Below are 16069 nucleotides of genomic sequence, written 5' to 3'. Positions count from 1 at the left end.
GGGAACTTAATATAAAGTGGGACCACTATGGGTCAGTAAGTAATTGAACCCACTGCTCTGGAAATTATCTCAAGTTTATGATTCAGTTCTTTATGGTTGGTGGATATACAGTATTTCTCAGCTGTAGTGGTAGGCCAAAAAAATGTACTTTATATTTTTGAAACAACATAAGCCAATATACTAGAACACTATACTACAACATGTATTCAACCTATATTTTATATTTGCAGGTTGGCCTCTTAATCCTGTTAGGATTGTGTTGGTTTAGTGATAGTGATGTGAGGGGGTGGTAGTTCGTTAGGCCTCTATGCAAGACTTTCCTTTGCCTGTTGCTCAGTGGTGTTTGCAGAGACAKGGACGTGTGGAATGCACTATAGCATTCTGACTTCAGAAGCCTTCTGCATGGATGCAGTGAATCTTATGAAAAGGTTTGGAGTTGAGACTCAAACTCCTCTCTCTTATTATTATTTATTGTAGATCTCCACTAGCTGCTGCGCTACTCTTCCTGGGGTCCAGAAAAATTAAGGCAGTTTATAMAATTTTAAAAAKATAAAAATACATTCATAGATTTCACAACACACTGTGTGCCCTCAGGCCCCTACTCCACCACTGCCACATATCTACAGTACAAAATCAATTTTGTACATGTGTGTATAGTGCGTATGTTATCGTGTGTGTGTATGCATGTGTCTGTGCCTATGTGTATGTTGCTCCACAGTCCCAGCTGTTCCATAAGGCATATTTTTATCTCTTTTAGGTCTAATTTTACTGCTTGCAACAGTTACTTGATGTGGAATAGAGTTCCATGTAGTCATGGACAGATGTAGTACTGTGCGCCTCCCATAGTCTGTTCTGGATTTGGGGACTGTGAAGAGRCCTCTTGTGGCATATCTTGTGGGGTATGCCTGGGTGTCCGTGCTGTGTGCCAGTAGTTCAAAAAGACAGCTCGGTGAATTCAACATGTCAATACTTCTCAAATACAAGTAGTGATGAAGTCAATCGCTCCTCCACTTTGAGCCAGGAGAGATTGACATGCTTATTATTAATATTAGCTCCCTATGTACATCCCAGGGCCAGCCATGCTGCCCTGTTCTGAGCCAATTGCAATTTTCCTAAGTCCCTTTTTGTGGCACCTGACCACATGACTGAACAGTAGTCCAGGTGCGASAAAACTAGAGCCTGTAGGACCTGCCATGTTGATAGTGCTGTTAAGAAAGTAGAGCAGYGCTTTATTATGGACAGACTTCTCCCCGTYTTAGCCCTTTGTTGTATCAATATGTTTTGACCATGACAGTTTACAATCCAGAGTTACGCCAAGCAGTTTAGTCACCTCAACATGCTCAATTTCCACATTATTTCATACAAGATTTAGTTGAGGTTTAGGGTTTAGTGAATGATTTGTCCCAAATACAATGCTTTTAGTTTTAGAAATATTTAGGACTAACTTATTCCTTGCCATCGTTGCCACCCACATTTCAGTCGCTGTAGTAGCTGACATGTATAGTGTTGAGTCATCCACATGCATAAACACAATGGCTTTACTCAAAGCCAGTGGCATGTCATTAGTAAAGATTGAAAAAAGTAATGGRCCTAGACAGCTGCCCTGGGGATTTCCTGATTCTACCTGGATTATGTTGGAGAGGCTTCCATTAAAGAACACCCTCTGTATTCTGTTAGACAGGCAACTCTTATCCACAATATAGCAGGGGGTGTAAAGCCATAACACATAAGTTTTTCCAGCAGCAGACTATGATCGATAATGTCAAAAGCCGCACTGAAGTCTTACAAAACAGTCTGCAGAATCTTTTTATCATCAATTTCTCTCAGCCAACCATCAGTCATTTGTGTAAGTGCTGTGCTTGTTGAATGTCCTTCCCTATAAGCATGCTGAACGTTTGCTGTCAATGTGTTTACTGTAAAATACYATTGTATCTGGTCAACACACAATTTTTTCCARAAGTTTACTTAGGGTTGGTAACAGGCTGATTGGCAGGCTATTTGAGCCAGTAAAGGGGGCTTTACTATTCTTAGGAATCAGAACGATTTGCTTCCCTTCAAGCCTGAGGGCAAACACTTTCTAGTAGGCTTAAATTGAAAATGTGGCAAATAGGAGTGRCAATATCGTCCGCTATTATCCTCAGTAATTTTCCATCCAAATTGTCACTTTACGAAATTCAAAATTACAATGCTTGTCTTTCATAATTTGGTCAGATATACAGTGGCTTGCGAAAGTATTCCCCCCCCTTGGCATTTTTCCTATTTTGTTGCCTTACAACCTGGAATTAAAATAGATTTTTGGGGGGTTTGTATCATTTCATTTACACAACATGCCTACCAATTTGAAGATGCAAAATATTGTTTCTTGCGAAACAAACAAGAAACAAGACAAAAAAACAGAACTTGAGCGTGCATAACTATTCACCCTCTCCAAAGTCATTACTTTGTAGAGCCACCTTTTGCAGCAATTTCAGCTGCAAGTCTGTTGGGGCATGTCTCTATAAGCTTGGCACATCTAGCCACTGGGATTTTTGCCATTCTTCAAGGCAAAACTGCTCCAGCTCCTTCAAGTTGGATGGGTTCCGCTGGTGTACAGCAATCTTTAAGTGTATTCCACAGATTCTCAATTGGATCGAGGTCTGGGCTTTGACTAGGCCATTCCAAGACATTTAGATGTTTCCCCTTAAATCACTCGAGTGTTGATTTAGCAGTATACTTAGGGTCATTGTCCTGCTGGAAGGTGAACCTCCGTCCCAGTCTCAAATCTCTGGAAGACTGAAACAGGTTCCCCTCAAGAATTTCCCTGTATTTAGCTCCATCCATCATTCCTTCAATTCTGACCAGTTTCCCAGTCCCTGCCGATGAAAAACATCCCCAYAGCATGATGCTGCCACCACCATGCTTCACTGTGGGGATGGTGTTCTCGGGGTGAGAAGAGGTGTTGGGTTTGCGCAAGACATAGCGTTTTCCCTGATGGTCAAAAAGCTAGATTTTAGTCTCATCTGACCAGAGTACCTTCTTCCATATGTTTGGGGAGTCTCCCACATGTCTTTTGGCGAACACCAAATGTGTTTGCTTATTTTTTTCTTTAAGCAATGGCTTTTTTTCTGGCCACTCTTCTGTAAAGCCCAGCTCAGTGGAGTGTACAGCTTAAAGTGGTCCTATGGACAGATACTCCAATCTCCGCTGTGGAGCTTTGCAGCTCCTTCAGGGTTATCTTTGGCCTCTTTGTTGCCTCTCTGATTAATGCCCTCCTTGCCTGGTCTGTGAGTTTTGGTGGACGGCCCTCTCTTGGCAGATTTGTTATAGTGCCATATTCTTTCCATTTTTTAATAATGGATTTAATGGTGCTCCGTGGGATGTTCAAAGTTTCAGATTTTTTTTAAACTTTTTTTTACAGTACTTTTTCACAACTTTGTCCCTGACTTGTTTGAGGAGCTCCCTGGTCTTCGTGGTGCCGCTTGCTTAGTGGTGCCCCTTGCTTGGTGGTGTTGCAGACTCTGGGGCCTTTCAGAACAGGTGTATGTATACTGAGATCATGTGACAGATCATGTGACACTCAGATTGCACACAGGTGGACTTTATTTATCTAATTATGTGACTTCTGGAGGTAATTGGTTGCACCAGATCTTATTTAGGGGCTTCATAGCAAAGGGGGTGAATACATATGCACGCACCACTTTTCAAAAAAAAAAATTTTTTACATTTTTTCAGTTCTTTTTTTCATTTCACTTCACCAATTTGGACTATTTTCTGTATGTCCGTTACATGAAATCCAAATAAAAATCAATTTCAATTACAGGTTGTAATGCAACACAATAGGAAAAACGCCAAGGGGGATGAATACTTTTGCAAGGCACTGTACTTGAATGTGTAGTGTCAGCGTTTGTTGCTGGCATGTCATGCCTAAGTTTACTTATCTTGCCAATTACAAAATAATTAAAGTAGTTGGCAATATCAGTTGGATTTGTGATGAATGAGCCATCTGATTCAATGAATGATGAAGCTGAGTTTGCCTYTTTCCCCAAAATGCCATTTAAGGTGCTCCAAAGCTTTTTACTATTATTCTTTATGTAATTCGTCTTTGTTTCATAGTGTAGTTTCTCATTCTTTTTATTCAATTTAGTCACATTAGTCACATGATTTCTCAATTTGCAATACGTTTGCCAATCGTTTGTGCAGCCAGACTTATTTGCCATTCATTTTGCTTCATCCCTCTCAACCATACACTTTTTMAATTCTTCATCAATCCACAGGGATTTAACAGKTTTTACAGTCATTTTCTTAATAGGTGCATGCTTATTAGTAACTGGAATAAACAATTTCACAAATTTGTTAAGTGCAATGTCTGTTTGCTCCTCATTACACACCACGGACCAACAAATATTCTTTACATCAACAATATAGGAATCACTACAAAACGTATTGTATGACCTCCTTATACACTATATTAGGCCCAGCCTTTGGAACTTTGGTTTTCCTAGATATGGCTACTATATTGTGATCACTACATCTGATGGATCTGGATACTGATTTCAAGCTGATTTCTGCTGCATTAGTAAAGATGTGATCAATACATGTTGATGATTTMATTCCTGTGCTGTTTRTATCTACCCTGGTTGGTTGACTGACAACCTGAACCAGGTTGCAGGCACTGGTTRCAGTTTGAAGCTTTTTCTTGAGTGGGCAGCTTGATGACAGCCAGTCAATATTTAAATCACCCAGAAAATATACCTCTCTGTTGATATCACATACATTATYAAGCATTTCACACGTTATCCAGATGTTAGCACTAGGTGATCTATAGCAGCTTCCCACCAGAATGGGCTTTAGGTGAGGCAGTTGAACCTGTAGCCATATTACTTTCMCAGTATTTAACATGAGATCCTCTCTAATCTTTACAGGAATGTGGYTCTGRATATAATTAGCAACACTTCCACATTTCTTTATTTTCTGTAAATGTTATAACCTTGTCTTGCTATCACTGTATCATCAAATKTATTATYTGAGTGAGTTTCAGAGATAATCAGAATATGAATGTCATCTGTTACTAGCAMATTATTMATTTCATGAACCTTGTTTCTKAAGCTACATATGTTWACRTGGGCTATTTTGAGCACTTTTCTTTTGGGATGCTTACTTGTTTTTATTGCTTTACTGGGAAGCTTAGCAGAAGTAGAYATGCTCATGTTATTTATGYTAGTGCAGGGTGAGCTGCACACAGTGGACTTCCTCCTAGGGCACACCRGCTCAGTGCTAACAGTATAAMTCTGGTTCATAGGCACATGATTRCTGCATACAATAGCTGTAGGATCAGCAGAGGCATTCAGGGCAGTTAGAGGTACATAAATCAAGTTACTTACATTGTGTCTACCAACACCCCTGGTGTAATGTACATTTGCTGAAGCATTATGACAACTCTGTGTCACAATGGTGTATATATATATCTACAGTATGTAGGGGTCTTTGATTATCTGTGCAATGTGTTGGGATTCTTTTAAAACTCAAACACTAATGCCTCTATACTAATCAAGTAATGGTGGTACTCATTGTGAGGATAGTGCTAGGAGTAGCTACAGGTAACTGCCCAAATAATGGAAACACTTCACTAAATGAGGGATACGAAGTATATTGAAAGCAGGTGCTTCCACACAGATGTGGGTTCTTGAGTTAATTCAGGAATTAACATCCCATCGTGCCATTTATTTTTGCCCATTATTTTGGCTACCATGGCTATGCCCTCAAACGATTACAATGCCCCCCGTCCACAGGGCACGAGTAGTCACTGAATGGTTTGAGGAGCATGAAAATGATGTAAACCATGGCCGTGTCAGTCACCAAATCTCAACCCAATTGTGGGAGACTCTGGAGCGGCATCTGAGGCAGCGTTTTCCACCACCATCAACAAAACACCAAATTATGGAATTTCTTGTGGAAGAATGGTGTCKCATCCCTCCAATAGAGTTCCAGACACTTGTAGAATCTATGCCAAGCTGCATTGAAGCTGTTCTGGCTCGTGGTGGCCCAACKCCCTAWTAAGACGTTTTATGTTGGTGTTTCTTTTATTTTGGCGGTTACCTGTATGTGTGAGATATAAGGCACTTTCACTTGGTCTTCCAGCAAAACACTGTGGACTAGATTTGTTGTGCGAATGTAGGCTAGTGGTGGCATTTGTCTTGATCATCATTTGTCCTCTTTTGCTACAAATCAAGTCAGTTAGAGAGTGATTCAGTTTACAGCTTTATAATTCAATATCCAAACTCGTTGTGCATTATTACAAGCAACTGCTGTGGTTGTACTGAAGTTTTCCATCCAATACATTTTGGTGATATACAGTACCAGTCAAAAGTTTGGACACACCTACTCATTCAAGGGTTTTTCTTTATTTTTGCTATTTTCTACATTGTAGAATAATAGTGAAGACATCAACACTATGAAATAACACATGGAATCATGTAGGGACTAAAAAAGTGTTAAACAAATCAGATTCTTCAAAGTAGCCACCCTTTGCCTTGGTGACAGCTTTGCACGCTCTTGGCATTCTCTCAACCAGCTTCATGAGGTAGTCATCTGGAATGCATTTCAATTAACAGGTGTGCTGAACAATTAATCCACCCGGACTATTTACATTGACCCCCTCCCCCCTTGTTTTTACACTGCTGCTACTCGCTGTTTATCTATGCATAGTCACTTTACAAATTACTTCGACTAACCTGTAYCCCCGCACATTGACTCAGTACCGGTACCCCCTGTATATAGCCTCCTATTGTTATGTACATTTATTGTGTTACTTTTTGATTAGATTTTTTTAACCTTAGTTTATTTAGTAAATATTTTATTAACTCCATTTCTTGAATTGCATTGTTGGTTAGGGGCTTGTAAGTAAGCATTTCACGGTAAGGTCTACACCTGTTGTATTCGGCGCATGTGACAAATAAAATGTGATTTGATTTGATAGCCCTATTTGGTAAAAGACTAAGTCCTTATTATGGCAAGAACAGCTCAAATAAGCAAAGAGAAACGACAGTCCATCATTACTTTAAGACATGAAGGTCAGTCAATGTGGAAAATTTCAAGAACTTTCAAAGTTTCTTCAGGTGCAGTTACAAAAACCATCAAGCCCTATGATGAAACTGGCTCTCATGAGGACCGCCACAGGAAAGGAAGACCCAGAGTTACCTCTGCTGCAGAGGATAAGTTCATTAGAGTTACCAGCCTCAGAAATTGCAGCCCAAATAAATGCCTCACAGATTTCATGTAACAGACACATCTCAACATCAACTGCTCAGAGGAGACTGTGTGAATCAGACCTTCATGGTCGAATTTCAGCAAAGAAACCACTACTAAAGGACACCAATAAGAAGAAGAGACTTGCTTGGGCCAAGAAACACGAGCAATGGACATTAGATCGGTGGAAATCTGTCCTTTGGTCTGATTTGAGATTTTTGGTTTCAACCGCCGTGTCTTTGGGAGACGCAGAGTAGATGAACGGATGATCTCTGCATGTGTGGTTCCCACCGTGAAACATGGAGGAGGTGTGATGGTGTCGGATGCTTTGCTGGTGACACTGTCAGTGATTTATTTAGAATTCAAGGCACACTTAACCAACATGGCTACCACAGCATTCTGCAGCGATAAGCCATCCCGTCTGGTTTGCGCTTAGTGGGACTATAATTTATTTTTCAACAAGAAAATGACCCAACCCACCTCCAGGCTGTGTAAGGGCTATTTGACCAAGAAGGAGAGTGATGGAGTGCTGCATCAGATGACGTGTCCTCCACAATCACCCGACCTCAAATCAATTGAGATGAGTTGGACTGCAGAAAAGAAGGAAAAGCAGCCAACAAGTGCTCAGCATATGTGGGAACTGCTTCAAGATTGTTGGAAAAGCATTCCAGGTGAAGCTGGTTGAGAGAATGCCAAAAGGTTGCAAAGCTGTCATCAAGGCAAAGGGTGGCTACTTTGAAGTATCTCAAATATAAAATATATTTTGAGTTGTTTAACACTTTTTTGGTTACTACATGATTCCATATGTGTTATTTCATAGTTTTGATGTCTTCACTAGTAATCTACAATGAAGAAAATAGTACAAATATAGTAAAACCCTTGAATTAGTAGGTGTGTCCAAACTTTTGACTGGTACTGTATATGCACGGCATTTCATTCTCCCTTGTGCTTAGATTCCATCCAGACAAAGAAAAACAATGGATTTCCATGCTATAACCCTGTTGGAATGTGTGGCTTCTGCACTGTCCCACGTGCAGTGTTAGCATTTCACCTTGCAATGTGGGGCGTTACTGTGGCTCTGCCGAAACATTTTCATTGGAAAACGGTTGCAACTGCTTATGTAGCTTACAAGTGTAAGGGAGAAAACCTTACCTCAAGGCAGTAACAAAGCAACAACTTCGTAAAGATGGAGTAAGCTTGGTTTCAGTGTTGTTGTCTATGTACATAAGAGGTGTGGCACATGTCACTTTAGAGGGAGGCATGACCCTTTAGCCCTGAAGGTCAGCATCAGCCATTGGTACCGACCAGTGATCAGATCTTTTTTTCCATCTACAGAGTGGTTAAGGCCAGGGCTGTGAGTAAGGTAAACTGATCCTAGATCTGTAGTTAGGGTCAGCCTCTACCTCAAGCSCTGAGAGGGAGTCAGACGGTCTACCCTGCTGCATTCAAGTCTGCAGGGAAAGAAAAAGTACCATTTGACAARTCTGCCCTTTTTTCACAAGAGACACTTAAAGGATGGCTGAACAGTAATAGAACCCCTCTACATCTACCTCTCTCTTTTCTTCCCCCCTCGCCCTCCTTCCTTCCCTTTCTCTCCATCCCTCTTTGTTCTCTTGAATCTAGCATACCAGTAGATAGATGACCCATCACCCCAACAAGGGAGAGATGTAGGATGAACGTTTTGTTCGAGGGCCCATAGTTTTCTTTTTGCTCATGAGGCATGATTTGGCTTCACAGCAGAACTTCTTSAGAGCGTGGCTTATACTGTACCTGAATATAAGCACGGTATTGGTCATATCATGACCCACTTTCTGTCGTTGTGTTCAAGGCATTTCAAATTCTGCAATGTCTTTGAAGTCTTTGAAACTATGCCCTAAGTTAAAACTTTGACAAATTTGTACTGCTCTTCCCAATTATTTGTTAACCCTATTGAATGGGCCTTGGCTTTTGTGTTTAGGATTACTTGCAGGGAGATCTGGACAATGACCACTTCCTTATTTGGCTGGCAAGAAATGCCCTGGCCGTATGAAAGAAGGGCCAAGCTTTTGTTACCCAGGAAACGAACTRCAGTATTGGCTTGGTAGACTTGGGCTCGATAGGAAAGGCTAAACTTACTGAAAGTTTGAAAGTGCAGAAATGACATGCTAGCATAGTGCGCGAGTCGTACAATACAGTAGGGAGACTGTAGCTTGCTCCTATGCTGTATGTGGCATGACAACAAACAATAGAGTTGGCTACAGCACTTCCAGCATGGGGACGTGGCTGAGGAGACTGTGGCTTGGGAAGGCTGTGACTGTGGTACAGGACTGTGGTCAAAGAAGACAGGGCTGGACATACAGTTAAATGTATGTATTTAGTTGTAGTCTAGTTTCAGTAGACTGGCTATACACCAGCAACACCAGTCACACAAAAAAAGAGATGCAATTTCGACCTTTTAGTTCAAAATTACTATATTTATCTAACCTAATTACAGATGGCAAAGACCCAGCTTTGCCAGAATATTACATATATGTGTTCTTAATCACTACTATCCWACCATAAGTGTTTATTTAGAAATGTTCAACTGGATGTTTTAACGTACTTCTGTCTTTAAATGCTAGCAGGCCGTGCTGTGTAGTGAAGGSACATGGAGCAGTGGTGTGACGCAGGAAAGTCTCGGGTGACTGTGTGTCTGAGACAGCCTGTCTGGGTTCACCAAGGCTGACCCATTTAAATGCAAACACTCAATACTGCACCAGCACCATGGCCCCAAGAGCCGTGCATCCATAAAGAGTGTGCACCCAGACAGCGTGCAGTGCAGCCAAGTTGCAAATGAAAACCATCCAAATATGGCCATCAGCAGCTGTATGGATTGATGTTGGCGGWAGGGGTGATTTTGTCGTTTGGTTGATGGGTGTCATCACTTTTCTATGGCCTACCTGCGCAGACGGAAGCCGTTTCAGTACATTACTTTTTTGATGTAATTTTCCATACTGTCAGACTGACATGTTGAACAACACACTAGGTTTTCTACTGAACAAAAATATAAACGCAACATGCAACAATTTCAATGATTTTACTGAGTTACAGTTCATAAGGCAATCAGTCAATTTAAATKAATTAATTAGGCCCTAATCTATAGATTTCACATGACTGGGCAGGGGCGCAGCCAATCAGAATGAGTTTTTCCCCACAAAAGGGCTTTATTTCAGATAGAAATACTTTAGTTTTTTTTTTTTTTTCATCAGCTGTCCGGGTGGCTGGTCTCAGACGACCCCACAGGTGAAGCCGGATGTGGAAGTCCTGGGCTGGCGTGGTTACACTTGGTTTGCGGCTGTGAGGCGGGTTGGACGTACTGCCAAATTCTCTAAAACRACGTTGGAGTCGAGTCGGCTTATGGTAGAGAAATTAACATTMAATTCTCTGGCAACAGCTCTGGTGGACATTCCTGCAGTCAGCATGCCAATTGCACGCTCCCTCAAAACTTGTGGCATTGTGTTATCTTGGCTAAGGATAAATGTTCACTAACAGGGATGTAAACAAATTTGAAAAAATAAGCTTATTGTGCCTATGGAAAAAATCTGGAATATTTATTTCAGCTCATGAAACATGGGACCAACACTTTACATGTTGCATTTATTTTTTGTTCAGTATACAACATTTAATGAGCATCATTAGGTCTCAAGCGCATGCAGCATTAGATMTGGATTGGAGAACCACTGCCAGTCCTGTCTGCCCCTTTGTTTCCAGTTCACTTCACCCACTTCCCCCCCAATGTCCCATTTTGGCATGGTGAATTATCCCAGATACTTTAATCATAGAATCAATCAGTTGCTTTGGTATAACTTCCACTGCTGTTGTTTCTCTTGAGACTCCCTATCTTGGACTGGGAACAGTCTGATGAAAGTCCTCCTTATGCACATGGGCTGCGTCCAAATGGCACACTATTCCCTACATAGTGCACTACKTTTGACCACGCCCTATGGGAATAGGGTTATATATGGGACACAGCCCTGGCCTCATTCTGTTTGCCCTCTCTTCCATCCTGCCTGGGCAGAGTGGTGCTGAAGGATCTAGGCTAGATAGCTGTATATAAAAACTAGGTTAAAGTAGAGGGGGAGGAGAGGCTTTCTGTACCAAGAGGAGAGGGTTGCCAGTGCATATTCGGAATATCCTGTCCCAATGCTATTTTTCTTAGATGAGACGCCTGGCTGGTTCATGTACATTCATGATGGCTGACTGTCTGTGATTCTGCGTTTCACTGTGGATTAGTGTAGTGTATTGGGTGACCCAGCAGCACAGCACAGGGCGGCTCTGAGGTCCTGTAGGGGAGGGGTGGGAGGCCCGGTTACTGGATTTCTGAACTGTAGCCTTAGTAACCACAGTAGCTAGCTATGTTTCCTGCTATAGCTACCGTGTCTCTCCGCTATGGGACTTACTGTTGACACAAAGCTTGTCAGAAAACTGCCCATTTTATTTGGCCTAATACCACCAGATACAGTATGTGTTTTTGCTCAACACCCAACTCAAGTTTTGGTATGTTAAGGCTTGTACTAGTCTACATTGGCACTAAACTAGCATCTACTGTAACAGTTAAAGTAAATCGACTACAATATTTCCACCATGTCCCAGTTTCTCATTGGCCGCAGGTTGAGTTGCTACCTGTAATGGAAAGGTAGGACAAGTGGTTGCTATGGCAACAGCAAACAGGAAATGCCCTCGGGTAATGTCCAGAAGCCTTCCTGCAGTGTGTCGATTGTTGTCGCCCGCCTAAGGCTGCAGTGCTGGGAAACTCCGCTCATTGTGAGGCTGTGGACGGAGTCTCCATCCACTCTCACAATGCTCCCTTTCAGTGCGAGGGGAGCGGTGAAGGGGCTTCTGCCAAGCAGCTCAACCGTAAATGCTCCCTGGATAAAGATGCTTTGTCCCAAACAACTCCTGCTGCAACCCAAGGTCTTATTCTAAACTAGTCTCAAATCTGTAATAGCCCAGGTCAGGTGCTGAAACCACTCCTGGAATGATGATTAGCTGGACTTTTATACGGGTATCAATGCATGCAGTCATCCACCTGTTAAGAGTATTTGTCCTATGCTTTATCTGCATTTCTGGCATCAAGTTTTTTCCTAATGGAGTTTGATAATATCTACTGTATTCTATTGCTGACCTATGACTACTTCATGCTAATATACTGAAGAAAAATATAAACGCAACATGTGTTGGTCCCATGTTTCATGAAGTGAAATACGCACCAAAAAATTATTGATAAGTGTTTATGTCTGTAATAAATCCCTTTTTGTGGAGAAAAACAAATTCTGATTGGCTGGGCCTGGCTCCCCACATGACTGTGACCCTGCCCAGTCATGTGAAATCCATAAATTAGGGCCTAATGAATTTATTTCAATTGACTGATTTCCTTACATGAACTGTAAATCATTGAAATTGTTGCATGTTGCATTTATATTTTTCTTCAGTATATGTAATATCCTGTTACTATGCAAGTGTTTTCTGTGTCGCTTGAATTCCTGTCTCTACCGGTCTGACTATTTCAAATGTGTGCCTCAGAGAAATCTTTCCTGGAATTTTTTCCCTCCTTAATCCTGAGTTCTTAGTAAAGGTGCAGCTCCTTGTGCTTTTGTATTCCTTCCTTTGATGGTGGGGCCCAAAAGCCTATAGAGAGCTGCTGTCCTGGAGCTCAGCCCCTCAACCAGCTTCAGCAGGGGTTTGTTTGCTCTCACACTGAAGAAAGAAAGAGAATGGGCCCRACAGGAGGGAATCCCGTCTTTATTGCATTCCCCCACACGCACCCCAACTGTGRCAATAACGTGGAGGAGTTTGTGTGTAGTGTGTACTCTAACGTTGTGTGTGTGTGTGTGTATATATATATATATTATATATATATGGTATAAGCATGTGAAGGGGGCACCATACTGTACTGTAAAACGAAACCGCGTCAGTACTTTCTGGAATACCTATTATGTTCCCCCTATCCCCCCTCGCTCTCTCTGAGTCCTTTCTCTCTTTCATTCGTTCGCTCATTCTCCTTTCTCTCTCTCTTCTCATTCCTGCGTCTCTCTAATGAATACTTGGAGAATGTAGACAAAGCGGGTGTATTGAGAGACTGGCTGTGGCCAGACTGTGTATGGATTTTCCCTTTTCTTTGCTAAGTCTATTGTTACACTGCTGCACCACCACTTTTAGCAGCTATGTCAAATTTTTAAAAAAGTCGGTATCCAGCGATTTGTTATGGGCGTCTCGGGAATCGCGTTGGTTTATGGTTAGATACTGGAAGGCATGATTACTTCTGTAGTTATGAATCGGTTATGATAGATTTAAAACAATGTCATTCTAGCCCATTACATTTGTATCATTTATCCAGGTTTTTATTGAATTGGCCACCAAATATAGCCTGTTGCATATGTTCTATGTTTTGATTGGGATTTTTACAATGTCATTGATGACCACTGACTTCAATTTAACCTCGAGTGGAAATTTAGCAGTAGAACTAATGACGATGCTTTGATGAAACTGTACTGCAGTATGCTCAACATACACTGCTGTGTGCTCAGTGTCTCTCCCTAGTGGTCACACGAGAATAGTGTATGTCTGCCCATTCARGCACTGTAGGAATGAATGAATAAAAGAGCGATCTGTGATTCAATTTAAATTAATTTAAAAGTAAAACAAAAAAAAAAGTATATCCCCTTTAAATGGCAAAAAGGAGATTGTGGAAATAAATTATTCATAACTGGGTGTAGTATATTTCCACATATTCCTATAGCACACTGCATCACACAGTCTGTGAGGGAGGGGTCCTTTTCATTCAAGCAGACTCATTATAGTCCCCTCCTAGACAGGGGTGTCTGCTCATATAGCAGCAGTATGTGCCCCCTCTACTGGCCATTATAGTACTACTACTGCTCCCAGCAAGCGATTACCCCCTGTTAGCCCCCCTCTCCCCTGTGCTACAGAATGGGTCATGGCCGTTTGGTGAAACTGGTTGGCCTATTGGTGAGGGAGACTGCGGGGATCCAGCAAGGGGTACTTCTGCGCACAAACCGTCCGTGCCGCTTCCTGAACGGTTGCATCCCTTTGTTGTCTTTTGACGCCCACGTGCCATTTGCTGGAGAAACAAGGACAACGTTTATCTCTGACTCTGCTTGTTTTAAGGTGATTTGTTTGGTGCTTGCTTGACTGTACACCAGAGCAGATGTATGTTATATAATATATCATTTTATATATTTTTTGTTTATTATTCTATGCGTAAAAGAGATGCACAATTTAACTAACATAATCATTCACTACATCTTTTACGGGCCTGATGGATGGAGTCAACCATTAAACCCCAAGATCTATGAGGCTTTGCAGCACAGCTACTCTAGAGCACAACGTCAGGAGGCATTTCACTCATCTCAACAGTAGGTGTCGCCACCTATAAGGGAAAGCCCGAAGGGCACAATTAAAACCGGGATGAGGAGGACAGAGCACGCTGCTCAATAGAGGCATTGCAATTATTGAAAGACTCAAACACCAGTCAATAACTGTGGAATTMTAATTTGGCATCATTAGCTGACCTATCCTAGGATTCTGTATGCTTTTATTTGGAACATGGTTGTCTGATGCTGACTGTTTCTGACATAATGACCATGCAGACATCTTTCTCAGTTTCCTCCTGCTAGTTAAATGATGAATGGTGCTGGGTGCCACTGCTTCCTCCAATAGGGGTCAGAGCCACTCTAGGAAAGTCACAGGTTGAGACCTCTGACCTAGGCGTTTACAGGCCCACATACCAGCTGGCCMTTTACTACAATAACTGAACCGCACTGCTGTCACTTGTTGAAGACCGGCTCCCTCACTTGCCAGACCGCTGAAGTCCAAGCTCGGAGTATGGAGTGGTGGGGACTAGATGCCCCTTAATACAGACAGGACTCCCCTCCCCCAGTGCTGTCCCATCCCCTCCCATCTCCTCTGCCATTTCAGTAGAAAACACTTGCATCAAATCCATTTTGCAGGAGACTGACGACAGAGAGCATTAGGGTAAACTATTTGTCAAAAATGTTTTCTGCTGTCAGGTTTGTGATCTGTTTGAATTAGGGATTTGATGGAACTGTTTGAATCCTTCACTCTGGGGCATCTGGTTTTAAACCTTTTATTCATTGAAGTGGTTGATATGGTTCCCTCCTCCTATCTCTAACCCACCACTGCCACTACCATTTCCCACCTTGGCCACAGATCACAGAGCTGCTGGTGATAATGGTAACAACTGGCATGTGTCATAAGCCGATGCCCTTTGATCCTGTCCCACTTCACACCCCTTTGTCATTCAAATCAACTCATGAATATTTCAACCCCCGGTTTGTTGGATGGAGGGAAGGAGGAGAAAGAGGGGGGGTGGGGAGAAGTCTGTGAGTCAGAAATATGACCTGCGGCTATGTCTGCAACCCAGACAGGGCTCTCTCTTCACTTTTTAGTAACCCGACCATGAGACAGACTGAGAAAGGCTCCGGGGTGAAGTTTCCCCTAGGTACAGAGCTAGGATCAGCTTCCCCTCCCCCAATCCTAACCTTAACCATTAGTGGGKAAATGCAAAACCTGACCCAGGATCACTGTCTAGGGCCCACTTCATCCTATATCTAACAAAGGGGAGAGGGGAGAGAACCCCTGGACCTTTCTGAATGCCCCTCGGAGAAAGCCAGGCTAAAGCCAGATATGTTTTTTGTCCCAAATGGCAACCTATTCCCTACGTAGTCCACCACCTTTGAGTGCACTATAGGGAATAGGGTGCCATTTTGGGACACAGAATTGAAAGACAGGAAGTGAAGGTGTTCTGGAGGAGGCCCTTTCCCATTGTGAAGTGGGCTTTGGAGGC

At 42.2% G+C, this 16069-nt stretch overlaps 2 protein-coding genes across 9 annotated transcripts in view; one reads left to right on the top strand and one right to left on the bottom strand.

Moving 5' to 3' along the window:
* The window catches only part of asap1b (ArfGAP with SH3 domain, ankyrin repeat and PH domain 1b), a 219849-nt gene that overhangs the window by 127778 nt on the left and 76002 nt on the right, over nucleotides 1–16069 (bottom strand). The window lies entirely within an intron of this gene.
* Nucleotides 1–16069, top strand: part of LOC111953511 (SWI/SNF-related matrix-associated actin-dependent regulator of chromatin subfamily D member 3) — a 48117-nt gene that overhangs the window by 1436 nt on the left and 30612 nt on the right. The window lies entirely within an intron of this gene.

This window comes from Salvelinus sp. IW2-2015, linkage group LG27 (genome assembly GCF_002910315.2).
Source record: "Salvelinus sp. IW2-2015 linkage group LG27, ASM291031v2, whole genome shotgun sequence".
Lineage (NCBI taxonomy): Eukaryota > Metazoa > Chordata > Actinopteri > Salmoniformes > Salmonidae > Salvelinus > Salvelinus sp. IW2-2015.
Note: the sequence above shows the minus strand (reverse complement) of the source record. Positions and strands in the feature narration are given on the sequence as shown.